This window comes from Felis catus, chromosome C2, assembly GCF_018350175.1.
Source record: "Felis catus isolate Fca126 chromosome C2, F.catus_Fca126_mat1.0, whole genome shotgun sequence".
NCBI lineage: Eukaryota > Metazoa > Chordata > Mammalia > Carnivora > Felidae > Felis > Felis catus.
The window spans coordinates 101,356,330-101,367,133 of record NC_058376.1 but is presented as its reverse complement, the minus strand read 5'-3'; the positions used below and the strand labels follow the sequence as shown (position 1 = coordinate 101,367,133).

General features: G+C 33.0%; 1 long non-coding RNA gene across 2 annotated transcripts; it reads right to left on the bottom strand.

Annotated features, from left to right (window-relative positions):
• Positions 1-906: 906 nt before the first annotated feature.
• On the bottom strand, positions 907-10,228 carry LOC123380068. 2 transcript variants are annotated; one of them, XR_006585294.1, is made up of 3 exons: positions 9,933-10,228; positions 3,896-4,089; positions 907-2,482 (listed from the first exon to the last, which is right to left on the bottom strand). It is a non-coding gene; the product is annotated as an uncharacterized LOC123380068 (long non-coding RNA). The 2 variants fall into 2 exon arrangements; XR_006585295.1 differs by lacking the exon at positions 9,933-10,228 and adding an exon at positions 8,813-8,903.
• Positions 10,229-10,804: the final 576 nt, after the last annotated feature.

Sequence of the window (10,804 nt, the reverse complement as noted above, 5' to 3'; positions counted from 1 at the left end):
ACAGAATTGTACAACCAACACTACTAAATAATTTCAGAATATTTTCATCATCCCAAAAAGAAACCATGTATCCATTAGCCTCTGTATTTCCTACACTCACAACCAATGGAACCGCTAACTTACTTTATTTCTCTCTAGATTTGTTTATTCTGAAAATTTAATATAAATAAAATTGTAAATGTGTGGCCTTTTGTGTCTGGCTTCTTTCACACTTCTTTTAAAGCTTCATCTATTTTGTAACACATAACAGTACTCCATTGCTTTGATGGCTGAATAATGTTCTGTTACAGGGATATATGACTTTGTGTTTCTTTGTTCATCACTTATGGTCATCTGTATTTTCCCATTTTTTGGCTATCATAAAAAATTCTGCTTTGAACATTCGTGTACTTAGTGCACGCATAAGCTTTCAATTTTTTTTTGCATATATTCTTAGAAGTAGAATTGCTAGGTCATATGGTAATTCTACATTTAACTATTTGAAGAATTGCCAAGCTGTTTTCTAAAGTGAGTGGTACGATTTTAAATCCTAACTAGCAAATTATGAGTGTTCCAATTTCTCCCTATTGTCATTAACACTTGATATTGCCTTTTTTAATAAAGCCATGCCAATGGGCATGAAGTGGTACCTCATTGTGATTTTGATGTTCATTACCCTAATGACTAATGATATTGAGTATATTTTCATGTGCTTATTGGTTATGTGTATATCTTCTTTGGAGAAATATCTATTCAAATAATTTAACCATCTATTAATTGGGTTATTCATATTTTCATTGTTGAGTTGTAAGAATTTTTTTTCTCCCAGTCTGTGGATTGTCTTTTCATTTTCTTGATCATATCTGTTGAGACATAAAAGTTTTTAATTTTGACTGAGTCCAATTTATCTATTTTTTTGTTATTTGTTTTCAGTTTCATATCTTACAGTTTTCACTTTCATTTAGGCCCTTGATCCATTTTTTTTCACATCATACTCTCTTATTCCTCTTAAACTCCATCCCTCTACCTTTATTTATTACTAAAGTTAACATATTGTGGTGCATCATTTCAAACACAATAAATTGAGCAAAATGCAAAGTCTCTTTTATAACCATAAGTAATCCTTCAGTATTCTATCTATAGTTTCATAAGTGGTATAGATCATATACATTAGCATGCATATGTATGTAAATATGTATTATATATCTATTTGTCAATTAATACACTAATATTATATTATTATTCTTGTCAAATGAGGTATTTTATACCTGTTAGGTCAAAAATGTCTTTTTTTTAGCTTCAAGTTTTTTTCAAGATCGTGCCAATTTTTACTTTGCCTTCTAACTGGACTATGACTATAGGAAGAATATGTAAAATATGACTATATATGACTAATATGACTAATATATAGACTGAGTGATCTCATTACTTTTTTCTTGTTTATCTCCTTCTTTATAAAATTATCACCAATTTGCTCAGACCAAAATCTTCGAAGTCATCTTTGATATTCTTTTTTTAAACCTCATGCTTGGAATCCATCAACAAATCCTGTTACCTCTACTTTCAAAATGTGTTCAGAATCCATCTATTTCTGATATAGATCAACTCCATGTCTATTAGTTTCTCTCTAGCCTCGATTATTGTAAAAGCTTCCTAAATGTTCTTGCTGCCGTTTATCTGCTATTTATGCTCACAGTCTATTCATGCTACAATATTCAGAGTGTTCCTTTGGAAAGAAGACAAGATTTGTCACTGATTTGATCAAATTCCACTCTTGACTTCTGTCTTTTTCCAGAATAAAACTGAAAGGCTTTATGTCGATCTAAGTGACTGACGTTAGCTGGGCTTCGCTACTTCTCTGACCTCTTCTCTTCCTCTTTGTGCTTTTCCCACTCCATCTAGCTCCTCTTGCCTCATTTCCGTTTTTCCTCTTCATTTTGCCTTCTCATATTCTTCATTGTTATTTACCAAAATAATGAAGAAAAACAGTGTATTTCACCACCTTGAATCTGCATTCTCAGGTTTTCACTTTTCCATTTAAATCAAAATGCATTTATTGAAACCAATTCTGGTTTTTACTCATGTTAGGGGATGTCACCAAGAATGTCATTAATCTTGACACCAGCACTGCAACTGTTAAGTATAAGTGCATATAAAAATTGCTGTTTTTGGAACATGGCAAGAGTCAAATTGTAATCTATTTACCGAAAAATTACATGGCTTAATTCCTCTATTTTATTTGGATACATCACTTATGTATTTGACTATTTCTGTCATCACCCTAAAATAAATGTTACATGTCTTAAAAGTACACTTTTATAGTAACTTGATTTTCATGCCATTGGAAAACAAATTCATCATTCAATTGATGAAACAATCAGGATTGAAGGCTTTGTTGACAGATTAGAGCTGGCAACTTGTGCATGGTATTCTGTAGCTGTATATCTTTGTGCAGGCCATTTATATTTTGAGGCTGGCTTTCTTCATATGTATACTTCCAGTGCTGTTGAGAGAGTTCAATTAGGTTATGTATTTAAAATCTCTACCACAGAGCATAGGACTTTATAGGCAATCAACACATGACAATTAGCCCCTTTTTTCCCTTTTTACAAATTTCTATCAAATGTCATGTTTTTAATTGCATTAATGTTGTTTTTGTGCCTCTAAAATTAAAATATTATATATTTTTAAAAAGCCTGTTATCAATGTTATATTTTCTAACTATTGGTATAATACCATGCTTTTCACAATGACTAGAAAACTTCTTAAAATATTTATGGGAGCACGTTTAATTATCTTTTGGTCTAAATAGGGAATGGAGGAAAACAATAATCTATTTGCTTGTAGAAATATGACATAATCTTATGAAGGTTGATTGAAGCATTTGATTTAAGCAAATTACTTTCCCACATTAAGAAAGGTGTTTATATAACAAGTTGACTATTAACTATCAAGCATGGCAATTTCATCACTCCACCAGCTGTTCACATTTAATATTTGCATAATAGAATGAATAGTTTTTATAGTTATTGGTCTAGATATTCATCTCTATTCCATGTGGACACACTTTTATCAAAATAATCACTTCTTTCATGAGCTTTCTGTTGGGTCTAATTTACTTTTCTTTTGTAGTTATATGATTATGAGGACATAAACTTTTCCATATAAGGAAGTCTGCTGGGTATTATAAAAACATATCGAGTTTCATTCTATTGATACACAGAGTGAAGACTATTTGGTTCAAGATTTAATAAATATTCAGCATAGTACAAAACAGCTTGTGCTTTATGGTTTGAATATGGTGTTTATATTTCTAATAGCATGTTGGACATGCTAGCTCCTTTGAAATGTTGAAATAGCAATCAAATTACTTGTTTTCCCTGATGTATTATTCATCATTCATATTCTTATGTACTTACTTTTGATATGTATCTGTAAATTGTAATGAAAAACAATGTGTTATTATACTTACTCCTTCATATGACTTAGTAAAAATAAGTTGTGAGTATGTGTTTGTGTGTATGTATGTGTAAGTATGTATGTATGAAACATACATTCATGTGTGTGAAACAAAAGGGATTGAAAAGAATATGATTTTTTATTTCTCATTGTATGGGATACTGGATGCTCAGAACAGATCTGCCAATTAAAATTTAATGCAGCATGGATCTAAAAACAAATTTTTAATCACTGATACACCCAGAAAATAAAAAGCCAAAATGAGATGAAAGTGGGAGGCTTGGGAATTAGCAAAATTCCCATTTTACCTATTTTGCCCTGACCACGTAGATGAATCTTCATCATATGGAATTAATAGATTCACAGGTGACATGTAATAATAAGTCTTGTATCTAGCCCAGGTAAGAAGGCTCACAGAACATCCCAGAATAAAGTAGAAACTCCAAAAAAGACATACCTTAATTTTACAGGTGAAAAGAAGGCATCAGCCAGCGACTTGCATACCTTGGCCTTAATACTGGCTTGAGGGGGATAAGTCTCCACTAAGAATCTATGATCATAAGCTGGCCTCCATACAAGGTGGTGGGATGGGGAATTCTCGCAGACAGTTTTGATTTACCATGATCTAGAGTAGTTTCTGTTTCCATTTGTCTGGCAGAGGCAAAGGTAAACACTTTTGAAGTGGTAAAATTTCAACTCAGCTGTAAACATTTCCATGAATTAATAACTCAATGAAAAGTCATAACAACACAAAGAAGGAAGCATCATGAGACTAAGCCAAAATAGACAATTGTGAGTAGAAAAAGAGCTAAAAATATTTACAATATTGGAACTAGGATACACAAAAGTGCTATATCATTTGTTACAAGAAAGGAATAACAAAACAATGTATGAGAAGTATAAAGTCGGTAAAAATGACTAGGAATTTTTTAAAGGTTAGAAATTTTAGAACATAAAAATTAAAAAAAATTAAAAATTTAGTGAATTAGTTAAACCACACATTAGACCAAACTGAAGAGTAATTTTATATTAGATATGAATTAATTCACCAGAATTCAAATCAGATAAACAAAGACATAGGAAATGTGAAAGAGTAAGACATGTAGCAATCAGAATAAAAAGATATAACTTTCATTTTTTTTTTAGATTTCAGAGGGATGTCATGGAAATTTATGAAAGAGAAAATAGTCTAAGCAATATTAATTGAGATTTTTTCCAGAATTTCTGAAAAAAAAATCTCAGTTCTAAGAAGACAAAAAAAAAATGATAGACATGTAATAGTGAAAATGAATAACACAAAAACCAAAGAGAACCCCTTAAAAATGAAGACAAAAGGAAGAATAGACTATTTACAAATGATTCCAATCAGATTGATACCTAATTTCTCAATAATTACAAAGAGAGGGGGAGGAACTTAGCATGTTTTCAAGACTGTGCTCTTACTTTTGATATTTTGTGAAATTGTCTTTAAGAATATTGGTAAAATGGTTCCAGTAAAGACAGAGTAGCCCGTATCTATAGTAATCCATCTTTTTGTAACAATTACATACTCTGGACAAAATATATAAGGCAATTATTTTCAAACAACCAAACATATGTTTGGTTTTCATTTAATTCTGTCAATAAGGTTACAGACCTTTACAACACCACATAGATATGGCAGTGATACTAATGTTTGACACACTGTACATCAATAAAATTTACAGTATTATTTTCTATTCTGTAACAACAGAAATTACTTTTTCTATGTACCATATGTTCTCAATAACTAAGGTAGTGAATAGAAGTCATTCTTTAGTAAATTTTAGATTCCTATCCTCTTTTTCAAAATTCTTATTCAGATATTATAGTGTAGGATTTTGCAGACAAGAGCTCCCAGGTGTGGTTATGTGACTTTGCTCATTTTTCCCAAAAGGGATGACACGCTATCCTTTATCAGTCTAATACTAGAAGTTTCACCACGGGGAAGGTGTTAGATAACACTAACCAGGAAGATGTTAGAGAACAATAGACACCACGTTATCCAGTGATGTCCTGTCATAACTTAGATTTACCAGAGTCTTTCTATAAATTCACTACTATAGCCTGGCTTTCTAAATGCCCAGTAACTGTCCTAATTGCCTTCCAGCAGCAAAAGTAAATCTTCCTTGCAGAATCCTCAACTAATCTCTATAAGTTTTCAAATAATATATCCAGCATTTAATAAAAAAAAAATCCTTAGGATAATGGAAAACATGACCAAATTACCTAAATTGAAAGATGGGGGGAAGAAAGGACATTAATCCCATAAGCGATTCATATATTGCTGTTATTGAGAAATTGAAAACAACACAGAGAATTTTAAGAGAAGAATGTAGAATTTAAAAAATCAAATAGAGGGGCGCCTGGGTGGCTCAGTCGGTTAAGCGTTCGACTTCAGCTCAGGTCACGATCTCGCGGTCCGTGAGTTTGAGCCCCGCATGAGGCTCTGGGCTGATGGCTCAGAGGCTGGAGCCTGCTTCCGATTTTGTGTCTCCCTCTCTCTCTGCCCCTCCCCCGTTCATGCTCTGTCTCTCTCCGTCTCAAAAATAAATAAACATTAAAAAAATTAAAAAAAATAAAATAGAAATGGTAGAACTGAAAAATACAATAATAAATTGAGAATTCAAAAGATCAGTTAACCACACATTAGACATGGAAGGGGAGAAGATTAGTAAACTAAAATCACATCACTAGAATATGTTATACAGAGGGAAAGAAACTGGGGGAAAGCAGCAGGTTACAGATAGGACACTTTCTACAACAGAATATTATTTCATCCTAAAGTATCTCACATAATTTTATTGGAGATCCAGAAGAAAAGAAAATGCAAAAAGATACAAAAGCAATATATGAGGAGATAGTAGATAAAAGTTTCCCAGAGCACAACTTTAATTATGAAAACTGGCCATAGTTTGTTGCTCCTGCCCTAAATAATTAAGAATTATAGAGAATTATGTTAATCAGATAAATGGTACCTGTTAAAATCTTAGAACAAACATTATATTCAATCAGGAGTTATTGAAAGGTTTCCTCCTTGAGATAATAAAACAGACAAGGAGACTCACTTTCACCCCCCCCACCCCGTGTAACCTATACAGGAGGCTTAAAACATGTACAGTTATAGTAGCTACTAGACATATATGGTGATACCTAGTTAAATTAATTTAAAACAGAGTAAATATAAATAATAAAATTGCTGCCTTTATTACCAGTTACAGCTAAATTGGAGGATGTAGCTTAGTATAAGAGCCAAATGGTCCTACCAACCAAATGCTAGATTTAAACAGATGTACGCAGTCCGGCTCATGCAGAGCTGATCAGAGCCTTTACACACTTTACAACATAGAGAAGATTAAGAAAAAAAAAAACTTGTTCTTGGTGACAGGTATGTACCTAAGAAACTAAACTAGGTGCACTCATTATTATAATATGCTTGCAAAAAAGATAATTTATTCTATCCCTATCTTATTCAATGTGGGCTGCTGTAACAAAATACCATATACTGGGTATTTTGTATATAAACAGAAATTTCTTCTCGCTTTTCTGGAAGTTAGAAGTCTAAGATCAGGGTGTCAGTATGAGTAGGTTCTTCTGGTGAAGGCCCTCTTCTGGTTTCCAGACTGAACTTTTTGCTGTGTCCTCACATGGTGAAAAGGACTAGAGAGTTCTCTGCTTGCTTATTATTTATTTATTTATTTATTTATTTATTTATTTATTTATTTATATTTTTTTATTATTTATTTTTATTTTTTTAATATAGGTTATTGTCAATTAGCTAACATAGTGTATACAGTGTGCTCTTGGTTTTGGAGGTAGAGTCCCGTGACTCATTGCTTACATACAACACCCAGTGCTCATCCCAAGTGTCCTCCTCAATGCCAGCATCTATTTTCCCCTCTCCACCCCATCATCAACCCTCAGACTGTTCTCTGTATTTAAGAGTCTCTGATAGTTTGCTTCCCTCTCTGTTTGAAACTATCTTTTCCCCTTCCTATCCCCCATGGTTTATATATATACAATGTAATACTACTTGGCAATGACAAAGAATGAAATCCTGTCATTTGCAACAAAGTGGATGGAACTGGAGAGTATTATGCTAAGGGAAACAAGTCAGTCAGAGAAAGGCAGATATGATATGTTTTCACTCGTATGGGTAACTTGAAAAACAACAGAAGACCATCTGGCTTGTTTTATAAGGGCCATTTATGACAGCTCCATCCTAATGACCTAATCACCTTCAAAAGCCCCACCTCCTGGGGCGCCTAAGTGGCTCAGTCCATTAAGCTTCCAGCTTTGGCTTAGATCATGATCTCAGGGCTCATGGGTTCAAGCCCTGCATTGGGCTCTGTGCTGACAGCTCAGAGCCTGGTTCCAACGTGCTTCAGATTCCGTGTCTCCCTCGCTCTCTGCCCCTCCCTCACTCTGTGTCTCTCACGCTCTAAGATGAATAAACACACACACACACATACACACACACACACACACACACACACAAAAGCCCCACCTCCTGATATCATCTGTAAAGCTACAGTAACCAAGATATTGGTATTATCAAAAGGATAGAAAGATATATTAATGAAACAGAATAGAGCCCAGAAATAAACCCACATAAACATACTTCATGATCTTTGACAAAGGAGCGAAGGAACAGAGGTAGTGTTTTCAATACATTGTGTTAGAATAAGACATACATGCAAAAAGGTAAATCTAGATACAACCTTACACCATCTACAAAAATTATCTCTAAGTGTATTATAAACCCGAATAAAAAACACAAAACTATAAAAATCCTAGAAGACAACATAGAACAAAATCTAGATGATCTTGGGCATGCTGATGCCTTTTTAGATACAATATCAAAGGCATGATCTGCAAAAGAAAGAATTGATAAACTGGACTTCTTTAAAATTAAAAACTTCTGCCCTGCAAAAGACCGTGTCAAGAAACAAGCCACAGACTAGGAGAAATATTTGCAAAACACGTATGTGATAAAGAACTATTATCCAAAATATGCAAAAATGATTATAACTCCGGTGCCTGGGTGGTTCAGTCAGTTAAGTAGTTAAATGTCTGACTCTTGATATCGGCTCTGGTCATGATCTCCTGGTCATGAGAGCGAGCCCCACATTGAACCCCTGCTTCACGCTGAGTGCGGCCTGCTTGGGATTCTCTCTTTCCCTATCTCCCTGTCCCTCCCCAGCTCATGCTCTGTCTCTGTCTCTCTCTCAATCTCTCTCTCTCTCTCTCAAAATAAATACATAAACTTGTAAAAAAAAAACTATTAAAACTCAATGTTAAGAAAATAAACAACTACATTTAAAAAATGGACAAGAGACCTGACCAGAAAACTCACCAATGAAAATATACAGTTGACAAACAAATGTATGAAAAGATCTTCATCATGTATATTAGGGATCTGCAAATTGAAACAATGAGCACAGAACCATCATCAAACTATTTTCTAAAAAAGCATTTTAATGAAAGAAATATCTCCCCTGTCTTCTTTCCTTCTGCAGATTAAATGTTCCTTTAACATATGTGTGTAGCATTTCTATATACATGTTTATAGAATTTCAGTATATATCAAACCACATATATGAAATTCATATATTTTATTTTATCAATTTGACAACTAGATAAAATAAATTAAAAGACTGAATGATGTATAGATTGACATATAGTTTATGAAAGAAACTATCTTCCTTTTATATATGTTGGAAGTATAATTCCAATAAATTATATTCATTCAAAGGAAATAGTTATCTATTTACATATTACACAGATAGTGAAAACACTCAGTTTCATATTGTGCAGAAGAAAATCAACTACTTTTGGTTTCTTAGCTCAAGAATATTTAAATAAAACTGAAATGATGTACCAGTTCATCATGCTTATGCATTTACCATTATCTTCTTTTTGAGAAAACTAAACCTCCTGCAAAAGACAGTTTGACTTTAGGTAGCTGTGTTTTTTAGTTCTTTTTGCTATTAAAACTTTTCCTTCTACGCCATATTGCCTGAGGGAAACAATAAATATTTGAGAGACATATGGTCTTCTTCAGGTAAGGCACTTCATCCGTTTAGTCTGTTATGTTCCAAGTACCTAGCAAGCAGAAAACATAGTAGATGTTCAATAGTCATAGTTCTTTCTCTCACATAGTAAGTTGCAATTAATGAAGTATGTTCTTTTCTATTGAAGATTTTTTTTTCTTTTTAGTATGTTCTAAATCTAGTTTTTAAAATACAAATGTTAATACTTCTAAAAAATCATGACTCAGTGAAAAAGTTGGCTAAAAATGTCAGACACAGGTTCTAATTCTGTTTGCCATGTATTAGTTGTGATACCTTGGGCAAGTTATAGAACTTCATTAGACTTTCGTAAAAATAACTTTAAATTGATAATAACTGTATCAATTTCCCATTGCTGCTCTAACCAATTACCATAAATTTTATTAGATTAAGACACAGACTTACCATCTTACATTTTTGGAGGTCAGAAGTCAAACTTGAAGTGTTGGCAGCATCCTTCTAGAGATTCTGTGGGAGAATTCACTTCAGCTTCTAGAAGCCACTTGCATTCCTTGTTTTATGGCCCCTTCCTCCATCTTAAAATCTCCTTCTGCTCGTCATCATGTCTCTTTGTCTGACTCTCACTCTCTTGCCCTTCTCATAAATAACCTTGTGACTACATTTGTACCACCTAAATAATCTCCCCATCACAAAATCCTTAACTTAATTACATCTGCAAAATCCTTTCTGCCATGTAAAGTAATAGAATCACAGGTTCTGAGGATTAGAATGTGACTATCTTTGGGAGGCGAGGGGTTGTGTATTCAGTTGGCTACAATAACACTTACCTTAAAAGGTTTTTAAGAGGATTAAAGGATTTTAAATACATGAACATTTGATATAATGGATTGGCCTTATGTGGTGCATTTTGTATCTATCTATCTACCTATATCTTTTATATCTGTTTATTAAAGTTATATGTAACCAACCAATAAAGTAACACTGTAATATTTTGATACATTGTACTGTATTTTCATATTGTTCATTTATGAGAGCATGGTTATTCATATGAATGCAATATTAACTTATAGAAAACTTTTGGAAGTTGACTTTTGGAACGTTGAAAGTTATAATGTTAACATTTTAAAATAATGCAAAAGAATGTTGAAATAGGCTTAGGGACTTAATAGGCAAATTTATTGAAATCACTGAAGTATTATCTCTTGAAAGAGTATCTAATTTTATACAGTAATGGACTGCGCCCAAGTGCTACACCTCAGCCTATTTGGCCAGAAGTTGCAGTCTTATTGTATGAGTGTTGTTAAGCTTTACACCAT